This window comes from Lolium perenne, chromosome 3 (assembly GCF_019359855.2).
Source record: "Lolium perenne isolate Kyuss_39 chromosome 3, Kyuss_2.0, whole genome shotgun sequence".
In the NCBI taxonomy this organism is placed as follows: domain Eukaryota; kingdom Viridiplantae; phylum Streptophyta; class Magnoliopsida; order Poales; family Poaceae; genus Lolium; species Lolium perenne.
Window position 1 is genome coordinate 14271977 of NC_067246.2, and position 12026 is coordinate 14284002.

The 12026-nt window shown below is 49.3% G+C and overlaps 1 pseudogene; it reads right to left on the minus strand.

The window, feature by feature from the left end:
• Positions 1 to 6166: 6166 nt before the first annotated feature.
• Positions 6167 to 7391, minus strand: LOC127321149 (jasmonate-induced oxygenase 2-like; annotated as a pseudogene).
• Between the last annotated feature and the right edge of the window lie 4635 nt (positions 7392 to 12026).

The following is a 12026-nucleotide window of genomic DNA, read 5'->3' on the forward strand; positions in this document are numbered from 1 at the left end:
AATAGTGGCTGGGAGATAAGCTTTATACACTGGTCTTATCAAGCGGATTGGTGATGGGTTATCAGTGAATATATGGATAGATAGTTGGATTCCTGGCATCCGAACAATGACTCCTTCAGCGCAGATCGGTGATGAGGAGGTACATGGAGTTTCTGATCACATTGACACGGAAAACTGGTCATGGCTGGTGGATCTGATTAGAAGAAACTTCACCGCACCTGGGGGAGATGCAATATTGAACATACCTCTGAGGCAGGGTGGGTTGAAGATTTTTGGGCTTGGGGACCTGAGAAAACTGGCATCTACACTGTCAAATCGGCGTACCGATCTCTAATGACGCAAAACGAGTACATTACTCTAGCGGAAGGGGCGGGCATGGAAACTTCATTGACCGAAGCACAGATGTGGAACAAACTATGGAAACTACATGTCATCCCAAAGGTTAGGGTGTTTTGGTGGCGCATGTTGCATGGAATTTTTCCTGTCGAGAGAACACTTCAACACCGACACATTACACCTTTAGGCCGATGCAAGGTGTGCCTTGATGCTAATGAAGATATGATGCACACTCTTATTAATTGCGCTCATGCAAAAAGATTCTGAAATGAAGCGATACAATGGCTTGATATCAAGCTCCCAAGGCTTCATTCAGCGACCTGGGCCCGGGATATTCTCTGTGACCCTATGTTTTCTGAGAAGGATCGTCCTAAGCTAATCACTGTGATGTGGGCTATTTGAAATTCTCGGAACAATATTGTTCATGACAAGGGGAACTTGAACCCGGTGCAGCCGATGAAGAACATTCGTGAGACGCTAGCCTTGCTTGATGTTACGAGCAGCCATGCGAGTATTTTACCAGGGCATGGGTGGGACCTCCAGAGGATGATTATGTGAAGATTAATACAGATGCAGACATATCGCTGGAGGCGTTTAAGGGTGGAGCGAGAGGAGTTGCAAGATCTTCTACCGACTTCATTGGAGCTTGGAGCAAACCATACCCGGGAATCACAGATCCTATGATTGCTGAGGCATTAGCTCTTCGGGATGGTGTGATATTCGCCAAGTTTCGAGGTTTTTCGCGAGTGGTGATAGAAGTGGTCTGCTTGGAGGTTGTTAACCTTTGGGACTCGCGCGCGGTTTCTCGCTCTGTTGCAACGCCTACCTTTCTATAGATCGAAGGGCTAGCCTCGATTTTTTACATCTTTTATTATTCATCATGTAAGGCTGGTGCCAACGCAGGCGTGAGGACGGGCGGTAGCGGCGGCGTCGGGGCGAGAGGCGGGCGGTAGTGGGGCGAGACGAGATGGCGGGGCGGTGGCGCGGGCGCCCGGCGGTAGCGCCCGCTATCGCCCGGCTGCCGCCCCGCGCTGGGGGCGATAGCGGGGCGAGAGGGAGGCGAGAGGGAGGCGGCAGCGTTGGCGGGGCGGGGCGAGAGCGCTGGGGGCGAGAGGGTGGCGAGAGGCGGGCGAGAGAGAGGCGACTGGCGGGCGAGATGCGGGCGAGAGCGGGCGAGAGGCGGGCGAGATGCGGGCGATATGCGGGCGAGAGGCGGGCGAGAGCGGGCGAGAGGCGGGCGAGATGGTGTAACGGCTAGCTGACGTGGCGCGATCTGAAAAAGAAATGGTGATGTGGAGGAGAGAGAAGTGAGAGCTGACACTATAGCCTGTGCACTGGCACCGTAGGGTGAGAGTGGGGTGAGAGTGGGGTGAGAGTGAGGGAAAAAGCTGACGTGGCGGGTGAGAGTGGAGTGATGCATTGGCACCAGCCTAAGTAGGGCAGCCAATATGCCGGCCCATCTGTGTGCAGAGCATGCATGCAGGCAGGAGGGGACGTGCGTATGGATGAACCTCGTTCCTAGTCTTCTCACTACCAGTCTTAGGCTGGTGCCATTGCAGGCGATAGGCGGGGCGATATCGCCCGGCGCGGGGCGGGCGGCGGGCGGGACGCGGGCGGGACGAGAGCGGCAGGCGACGGCGGGGCGCCGGCGGTATCGCCCGCTCCCGCCCGGCTACCGCCCGCGTTGGGGGCGAGAGCGAGGCGGGAGCGAGGCGAGAGGCGGGCGGCAGCGCTGGCGGGGTGGGGCGATAGCAGGGGCGGGCTAGAGTGTGGTCGAGAGCGGGCGTTAGGCGGGCGTTAGGCGGGCGGTAGGCGGGCTAGAGGCGGGCGAGAGCGGGCGAGAGAGGGGCGATAGTGTGTAACGGCTAGCTGACGTGGCGAGAAATGCTGATGTCGAGGAGAGAGAAAAGCTGATGTGGAGGAGAGAGAGGTGAGAGCTGGCACTATAGCCTGTGCATTGGCACCGTGGGGTGAGAGTGGGGTGAGAGTGGGGTGAGAGTGAGGAAAAAAGCTGACGTGGCAGGCGATAGCGTGGTGATGCATTGGCACCAGCCTTATGGCTGCCAGTGAAGGAGTTGTTATCTCTGAATAAAGCCTTGAGATTTCCACGCAAAAAAAGTTGCTAGTTTGTAACATACTGTAAGTTTTTTTACGTGACTGTAACATACTCTAAGCTGTAAATCCTGATTCGATGCTACTCCCTCAGTCCCGGTTTTCTTGGTTGTAAGTTTAACCATGATAATATAAAATATATATTGTTAGTACGCTTAGATGTTCTACTTTCTAATGATGTAATTTTTGTGTTGTATAGCTATTTGATGAGGACATCCCTACTACAACACTACCTCCGTCATTGATAGATGAAGATGAACCTGCTGTGAAGCTCAAGTCCAATGAAGTTCGGATTGGACCTATTACAAGGGCTCGTGCGAAGCTACTTAAACAACAGGTGAACTTGTTGCTAAACGGTACTTTGATTGATGAGAACTTTATACTGCCTAAGTCCTATTACTTATGTATCATCAGGTATCAAGAGGAGACGAGCATCGCACGAGGAGGAGAGGAGCAGCTGGACATGAAGATATCTCATGGACGCGCGAGGGAGGAGCGGGAGGCATGCGCGAGAGGAGAAGAAGACGTCCAGGCCGGTCCAGCACCCGGTCCGACCGGCCGCCAGACCGGCCCACCCGGTCACAGACCCGGTCGACCGGGCGCCAAACCGGACGCGATTTATCGTACCGGATTAAAACCGGAAATCCTCGCAGAAATCCGGTTGTCGCCCGGTTGACCGGACCACAGACCGGCCCACCCGGTTGCCGCCCGGTTGACCGGACCCCAGACCGGCCGATCCGGTCCCTGGTCCGGTTGACCGGATTCCAGACCGGACCAGTCCGAGTCTGTCTCGACCAGATCTATTCTGGGTCGGTTATTTTCGTACTTTTTCGACCTGAGGTCGTCTTGGACGCCTATATAAGTTCCCAGGACGCCCCCCTAGCTGTTGGAGACCAAGTTTAAGATAAACCCTAGTTCTTAGTTGTTTGCTTATGCAAAACTATTGAATCCCTACACCATATTGCTTGATATTGTGTAGATCCTGAAAAAGTCTTGTGTGATCTGCTGTTCCATTGGGAATTAGACGGTTGCAACTTACCGCTTCGTGGTCGGCGGCTACGTGCGCAAGTGTGTGGAGTTGCGAATATCTTGCAGGGTTGAGAGCTGTTGCATTGGCGACAGGGACCAATCGAGAGATCTCGTTGCGTCATACAAGTTATCTTCCACTTCATCGTCGTGTTTCGCCGCTGCTATCACCCGTGATCATCATCACCACCGTTGCTTACTGAGAAGATCGGGCCACCCCCATATCACTATTATTATGTTGGGTCAAATTAACAACCTAAGATTACCTAGTACTAGTTCTTCTTTGGATGCCTAGACTAGTTCTTGTTCTTGATGCCTAGGCGCACATCCCATCGCCCATTAACTTTTTTTTTTGAACAAGAGATAGACCCCGAAGGGTTTAGGAACATCCATTCAGAAAACGTGGCAGGTTACATATTTGCAGGCCGGCCCCTTTACATCACTTGCACAGAAGAAACCTAAATTTGAACATAAGGCCTGCCAAAGTGCAAAAAACACCCTAGGACTAAAAATAGAAAAGCGATCAAGTCCCTGGGAGCCTCTGCCACCAGACGCCGGCGTCCTCAAGGCGTCGCCGCCGAGGAACTGGGCGCAGACGCCCGAACACCCCTCTCCGGCGTAGATCCTTCGCCGCCGGACACCTGGCCACCACCGGGGACGCACCACTTGATGGCGACAAGATGCCGAGCTCCAGCCACGAGGATGAAGAAGAGCCTCCTTACCGGAGGTTGTCGATTGATGGCCGCCCTTCCGGCCGAAGAAAGCAGAGGCAGAGCTGCCCCTAGCTGTGTAGCTCGAGTCGATGACGATTCGCCGTCGCCACCGAATAAGGAACCGCCGGAGAACAAGAAACACCTTATCCCCACACCTCCCCTCGCCACCACGGCAGGACAGAGGCAGAGAAGGAAAGGAGCTCCTCCTTCTCAGCACGGCCCCAGCAGGACCACCGGCTTTATTGACGAAGATGGTGCTCCTCCTCCTCGCCAGCACCTCCAGCCACTGGAAGAACCAACCAGAGAAGAGGAACCCTAGCCTGAACTCGATCTGGCCGAACAGATCGAGCCCCCATCTCCCTACCGGCATCACGCCAAGATCCACAGGGGTAAACAAAGAAACAAGGAGGGAAGAGGACCTAGACTACACCTAAACTACTCCGGCGCACCACCTCCACCGTCTCCGGCCGGCTACTCCGGCAGAGAGGCTTCGGATCGGCCCGGTTGAGGAAGGGGAGCAACCAGTTACTGTAATGAGAGGAGAGCTGGTGGGGGGGGGAATGGGGGGTGAACTTTGGAGTTTGGATGACTAGATGAGCACCCCATTAACTTTTTGTCCATTCGGTACGAGACCGAAGACCGAACCGAATCCTCAGAGGACCGAATCCTCAGTTTCGTTATTTACCATTGACCAATCGGTGTTCCTTCCTTGCTACCCGAAATTTCTTGTACACCGAAGTAACGAACCGAACGTCCAGCCTATAGCCCTATATAAATATCATAATTTTCTTGTAAAAAGAACTTCAACCTCATTTGGTTTCTTCGAAGAAAGTGACTTCAAAATTTGTATAGGGCTGAATGTTGGGTATTTGATTGCTAGGTGAAGACGCCCTAACAAAATGTGTCTTCCCATTTTTTTGGTAGTGCTCTCCCAAATATTTCATCTTATAGAAAACCGCTCAAGGAATTAGTGACTCGATTAATGTAAAATTTTGCAAGGGTTCAATCTAAATGAATTTTGCAAGGAAACATTTTCCAAAACGAAGTAGTAGAAAAATCGTATGAGGTATGTTACATATTTTTTGGTTGTGTTACAAGAAAAACATTTAAATTTTTGCTACGGAGTTATGTGTTGCCATACATGTCATAAAAACATAGAACTTTTTCCATGAGATTAGCTTAAGGAAATCCTTCTATGAAATTGTATACAAGGTAGATCATAGGAAATGTTTATATGGTTTCAAATATTATAATCCAAACAAGCTCCAAAGGAAATACAAAATCTAAGGAATGTGATTCCAAAATTACTTTAAACCAAGGAAAAAATTGCTAGGAGGACACAGTTGTCCGGCGTTTGCTAAAACACACCGTTCGATTTACCAGGTATCACATTACAATTTTATGACACAGTTGATAGACACCGTGTCTTTGCCATGTATCTTCAATTTTATGACACATTTGACAGAACACACCGGCGTTTGCTAAAACACACCGTTCGATTTACCGGGTATCACATTACAATTTTATGACACAGTTGATAGACACCGTGTCTTTGCCAGGTATCTTCAATTTTATGACACATTTGACAGAACACACCGCATGGCTAAATATAGAATGTTTGCACTTTTGCCTAGGATGACTATGCTATGACGGGTTTTGAAGATAATGTGTCAAACTTTTCCATTTTAGCCATGTGGTATGTTCTAACAAATGTGACACAAAATTATAATGATACCTGATAAAGATAAATCGGGCGGGCCCGTGATTTGGCAAATGCTAGAAAATAACAAATTTTCCTTTAAACCAAAGGAGCCCAATTCATCACGAAAAGGAAAAAAAGAACTAATTCCGAGCCATCAAATCAAACGTGCTTGAATGGCTCGCATGGTTTGGTTCCAACAAACTTGTATTTTCATATCGATTTTGCTTGACATATATATCAGCACATATATACTACAGTACCTAAATATATTACGAAGTATTAATAACCGCCCGTTATTTATATCACACAAATGACGACATGGCTTGTATTTGGTGATCACCGAAGATTCATGATGAATTTGTATACTACTACGCGATGGACTTGAGGTCCTTCCTGAAATGCGCGATCTGGACGTTCTCGACGGCGAGCTTCTTGAAGTTGCTGTTCTTTCGGGTGCTCAAGAACTCGCCCCAGTTGTACGCGTCGTACCTGGGCGGGTTCTCGTCGCTCACCAGCTCCTCCAGCGGCTCGATCATGGCGCCGCTGCCGGGGTGTAAGAAGTAAGGCATGGAGAACCTTTCCTTCTCGGAATTCACCGACACCCTGTGCTCCGCGCTCTCGTACCTGTCGTTGCTCCACACTTGGACGATGTCGCCGACGTTGATGATGAAAGAATCCGGGACAGGCCTGACGCGCACCCACTCGCCGTCGGACCGGCGCCGGACGTCGAGCCCGCCGACGTCGTCCTGGTAGAGGACGGTGAGCGCGCCGGCGTCCTTGTGGCGGCCGACGCCGAGCGCGAGGTCGGGGCTCGGGCAGGGCGGGTAGTGGTTGAGCCGGATGAAGGTGGTCTGGTCGTCCTTGAAGAAGCCCTTGAGCCGGTCCGGTCTCAGCCCCAGGCTCCGCGCGATCAGCTCCATCAGGTCCAAGGCCAGCTGCTCCATCGCATTGCCGTACTCCTCCAGCGCCTCTCTGCACGCTCAAATTCGCATCGAGATTAATTAGCATCTGATTCGTATGCACGTAGACATGTCATGGTTGCATAATTAAACTGGTGATCTACCTGAACCCGGGCAGGTCCTGCGGCCACTTGTTCTCGAACACGAGCTCGCCGTCGGCCACGGCGGCTGGCGGCGGAGGATTGCGGGGGACGAGGTCGAACACCTCCTTCCAGTCCCTGACGTTCTTGGTGTGCTCCGACTCGTAGTAGCCGAGCGGCGCCGCCTCGTCCCTCCGTACAGAGGCCTTCTGCTCCGGCGTCATCGCGAAGAACGCCCTCTGCGCCTCGAGCCGTCGAGCGCACGCGCCATCGTATCGTCAGGCACGCCGTGGCGCACCACGACGAAGAACCCCCACTCACGGCTCGCCTTGCCCACCTCGGCCGCCAGCGCTTCCACGCTGGCCTCGTCGCCGCCGGCTAGAGGGGAGATGTCGATCACCGGGATGCCGGCAGCCTCGGCGAGGGTCGCCTTGGGACGGTGCTGCACGAAGGCCTGGTCCATTGGAGAGGCCGCCCATGGCGATCGAAGTCAGGAACACGATGATCGAAACGAGTTCTGGGTATCACGTTCTGATCAGTGGTGGCGACTGGCGAGTGTGTTGTGGCGTATGTGCCCGGGTGACGAGAGGATTAAGAAGGTGCGTTAGGTTCGGTTGGATTCAACGAATCTGGACGGGTTTCAGGTGCGTTTGGCTGCATCTTCGGTGCTGGGGTGGCGTGTGATTGTCCGGTACAGGAGGAGAGAGTGAAGCAGATCTCCCGGTTTGGGCGTAGTGGCTGTTCTGTTCGGTGCGTTCTAGAGGAGAAGTCTAATGAACAGATTGACGTCAATTAAATCCGGATAGAGGTAGTATGTTTGTGACGTCGCGGTCCTCTGGCCTTGAACTTCAGCACACGGGACACGGGAGCAGTACTACTACATGGTAGTAGCAAGGTTTCAAATTTCAGTTTCAGAAAAATTTCAGCCATTGCTGAAGTCACTGATTCGGTTTTTGTTAGCCAAAGGGCTGAAATTTATCTTAAAATTAATGGACGTGGCTAGGGAGCATCCAGGTGCCAGTTTGCTCATCTAAACACTCACCTATATAAGGAAAGATTTCAATGTCTAGAAAAGGAAATTGGAAATTTGATGACAAATCACGTAAATCACCTAAAATCCTCACGTGTGCATTTAATTCCATAAGAAGAAAAATTAAAAAGTCATAACTCGTAAACCGTGTATCGGAATTGCAATCCGTTTTCGCCGTTAGGCCTTTCGCGGCGAGATCTTCGAAACTAGATCCTATTTGTACATGTTTCGACAATTTTTTTTTTTTGAAAAGCAACTATGTTGATGTGAAAAACCCACTCTCGTGTTGTAGCAAAACAATTTTGTACAAAAGTTGCTTACACTATATTTCTGTATAATTTATAGCCAACTTAGCTTTTAGATACTTACTGAGCAACAACTCTGCCAACAATTTCATAATAATGAGACTTGCAACATTGCAATACTAGTTTCTCATCATAGTTTCTAGTGTCGTGAGTAACTAGATAACTTAATAGCAACGAAAATACAACTTCGTAACCAAATAGTGCATAACTTAGGTGCGGTGGTAGACAACTTAGATATGGTGAAACTATATTGGACAATAAATACAACTTAATCATAGTTGGTATACAAAATAACACGAGTGTGTATTCAACTTAACAACAGTTGGTATACAACTTAATATTAGTGGATATACAACTTAGAAATATGGAGATGCAACCTAGCACATGTGTGAAGTAATAATTTACTGGTTGATGCACTCCACAAAGACACCTTAGACACAGAGATAGATAAGTTCGCAATAATGGTACTCAATTTCACCATAAATGCTGATAGCCAACTTAATGCTAGCTAGACAATAAATACAATTAAACCTTAGTTGGACAATGGACAAATAAAGAAGTCGTCTAAACGGATTAAATAGAGACAAAAATGCAATTGTGTATGTTACATCTACAGCTATGTTGGACAACATGCAAGTTAATCTTAATGGGTATATAACTTAATAATATAAGGTATGCAACTCAACCCTAATGGATATACAATTTAATAATAGTGAGTTACAACTTAACGCTAATGGGTATACAACTTAGCAATAGTTAGAAATTCAACTCATAGTATTAAGACTTGCAACATTACACTACTACTTGCCCACCATAGTTTCTAGGATCATTAGTAACCAGACAACTTAGTAGCAACAAAAGATACAACTTAATAGCAAAACAATAGACAACTTCGGGGCTGTTGTATGCAACTCCACGAAGAAAGTACGCAACTTAACAATATTGGGTATACAATTTAGAAACAGTTGGTATGCCGGAAATTCAATTCGGCTCCCGGGTGCGTATGCTCCCTCTACTAAAAATATATATTTCAAAACGTCGAAAAATTTGGACAAAAAATTCTACATGTACATCTTCATAATATACGTGCGTTCGTCAAGTTTCACGAAAAATCAATATTTTGTGTGGTCTATATAAAAAAGAGAAAGTTTATCTTGTGAAAAGCATTATTTTTAGCACTGAATTTTGTCTTTTTTTACACACGTCACATGATAAGTCGATTTTTTTATGAAACGACTTTGTGAGCATGTAACACGTGAAGATGTACGTGCGAACTTTTAGTTTCAATTTTTTCTAAAATTTAAAATGTATGTAAGATGCATTTCAAAATATAGAGAGCATATGAACCCATGTTCCTATAATTGGTATGCACCTTAGTACACATGTGAAGCAACAATATACCGCCTACAAACACGACTTATTGAATATGGGAGTGAACAATTTATTATGTGCAAGATACAACTTAGCGCATTTGTAGAACAAGAAATATTGCAAATAAAATACAACTTTCTCATGTGTCAAGACAATAATACTGTCTGCGAATACAACCTAGCATAGCAACATTTTTACAAGCATTCACTCTCAGATTCAGTAGCTGCTAGCGCTGTTTTTGTGGTAGAAAAATCAGACATGTGCTAAATAAGGGTGTTTTGTCAATCGATTGCTAGACTTAGCTGAGGATATGACCGAAGGAAGAGAGAGATCTAGCTCGGCAGCTCGCAGAGGATAAGGCGAACGCATTCAGTTAAGGATGCGCATCCAATTCGATTCGTTCTGCGAGGAGAGATGTTGTGGCAGGAATCCTCCCCCGTACGTGCGTCTGCGTACCCACCGCCGCTCCTACCCAACTTGATGCGCGCGTCCGGCCTCCCTGCCCCCAACATCCAAGCGCCGCCTGGACAAAGCAGCAGAAGGCGGGGTAACACGGGGGCGGCCATCTCTGGAGCTGAGCACTCTAGGTGCGGTGGCAGAACTCGGACTAGGCAAGCTGAGCCCTTGGCGGCGTGTTAGGGAGACCGGGGTGGCGCACGGTCGGCAGGCTGGCGGCGGCATCGCGAGATGGGCAGGCCATCGGCGGGATCGCTAGCGTACGTGGAGTGGAGTGGAGTCCGGCGGTTAAGGAATGGGGATGGAGCAGAACATGGAGAGAGGGGCATGTGGGTCCAATTGTCAGGCCTAGATGCGCAAATGTCGGGACGACGCTCGTGCGCGGCGCGATCGAGGGTGACCAAATCGCATCGGACGGTTACAAATTGGATGCTCGTTTTGCCAGATAGCATCCAAAGCACTTTTTAGCATTTGGGAAATTAATTTACATTCGAAAATTTGAATTTATGTGAAATTTCTGAAATATTTTGACCGAAAGGTGGCTATTTCAGGGTCAACCGAAATTACTGAATTTTATAAAAAGTATGATGAAATCTCAATGAATTCGATTTCCATGCATGGCAAAGCACGCATGGAACACTTGAATTCGATCATTTTTCGCTGCGAAAACCGCTGGAATATCAGCTATAGGCCTACATCTCTGTATATTCATCTTATATTTCATTCTTCTTCTTCTTCTTCTTCTTTCTTGCAAGGAGTCCTATTACTCATGTCGTTCTTAACAACTTCACAGGAAGTTGCACGTGAGCAGATAATCAGCCACAAGTGATCCAGATGAGTGATCGAGGATGGCGTCAGGAGTTGCGACGTCCATTTTCGCGACCCCAGTTACAAATGACCTGAATGATGCAGGTGGGCGCAAATCAATCAAAGTGCAGCTCATCAGGGCCGCTCGCCATCAACCCATCGCCAACCGCTCTAGCGTATTCAGGGCCGCTCGTATGGGCCCACAGAAGCTTGGTCTGCTTTCGATGCTTTCGATCACCGTTATTCTCAAAAAAAAAAAAGAAAAAAAAACTGGGACTGGATGGTCCAAGAATGTTGATTTCTATCTGACGCCCCTTGCGTCCCATATCGCGGAGACGCGTACACGTCTAGGATGCGTTTGGTAGGCTGCATGCTTCTTGGTTCGCATCGACTCAGCTTTTTCGGCCCTTTTGGTTTCCTGGTCGATGCCGCGTTCTTGCATGCCCTGGAGGAACGCCCGGTTCGGCTGTTTTTAACGAGCCACTCATGTTTCCGCAGAAGTGGAGAACGCCGCGTCCTCGCAGAGCCACCGCGGGAGATGGCGGGAGCTCGCGCGGGACGGCGAAATCTCGACGCCATGAATTCGGTCACCGCGCTTGAATTTTTGCCACCGTATATAGGGGCTGCTCTCTCACCGGCAAATCCAAATCCCCCATTCCCCCCATTTCGAGCTCATCCAGCATCCTCGATCTAGCGACATGGCCAACTCTACCTCACCCGCATGGTCGGCGAGGCTTGCGGCGGCGACGGCGGCTGTGGCGGCGGCTAGTGGCCGCGGAGGATGGTCGTCTTCTTCGTGTGCGTCGATGACTTTGGTTGTGGTAAGGTTCTGCAAACCCTAGCCTTAGATCTAGATCTTATGGGTACACAACCGGGGTCTGAACGAATCCATTGTAGGACATTCCTTCGATGCCGGTGGAGGTTTTCCAGGTTCCATCTGACTCTACGACGGGGACGGTGGTGCTGCCTCCATCTTCCACTGGGACGGTGGTGCTGGTTGCATCTCCGCCAGGGTCCCCTGCTTCCCCTACCTCGGTGCTGCGTGTGGCTCCTTCGACTGTAAGGCCGATCTTACCTACCTCGCTGTTCTTTCATGTGGTACTGGTAGTTCATAGATCTGCTAGTGCTT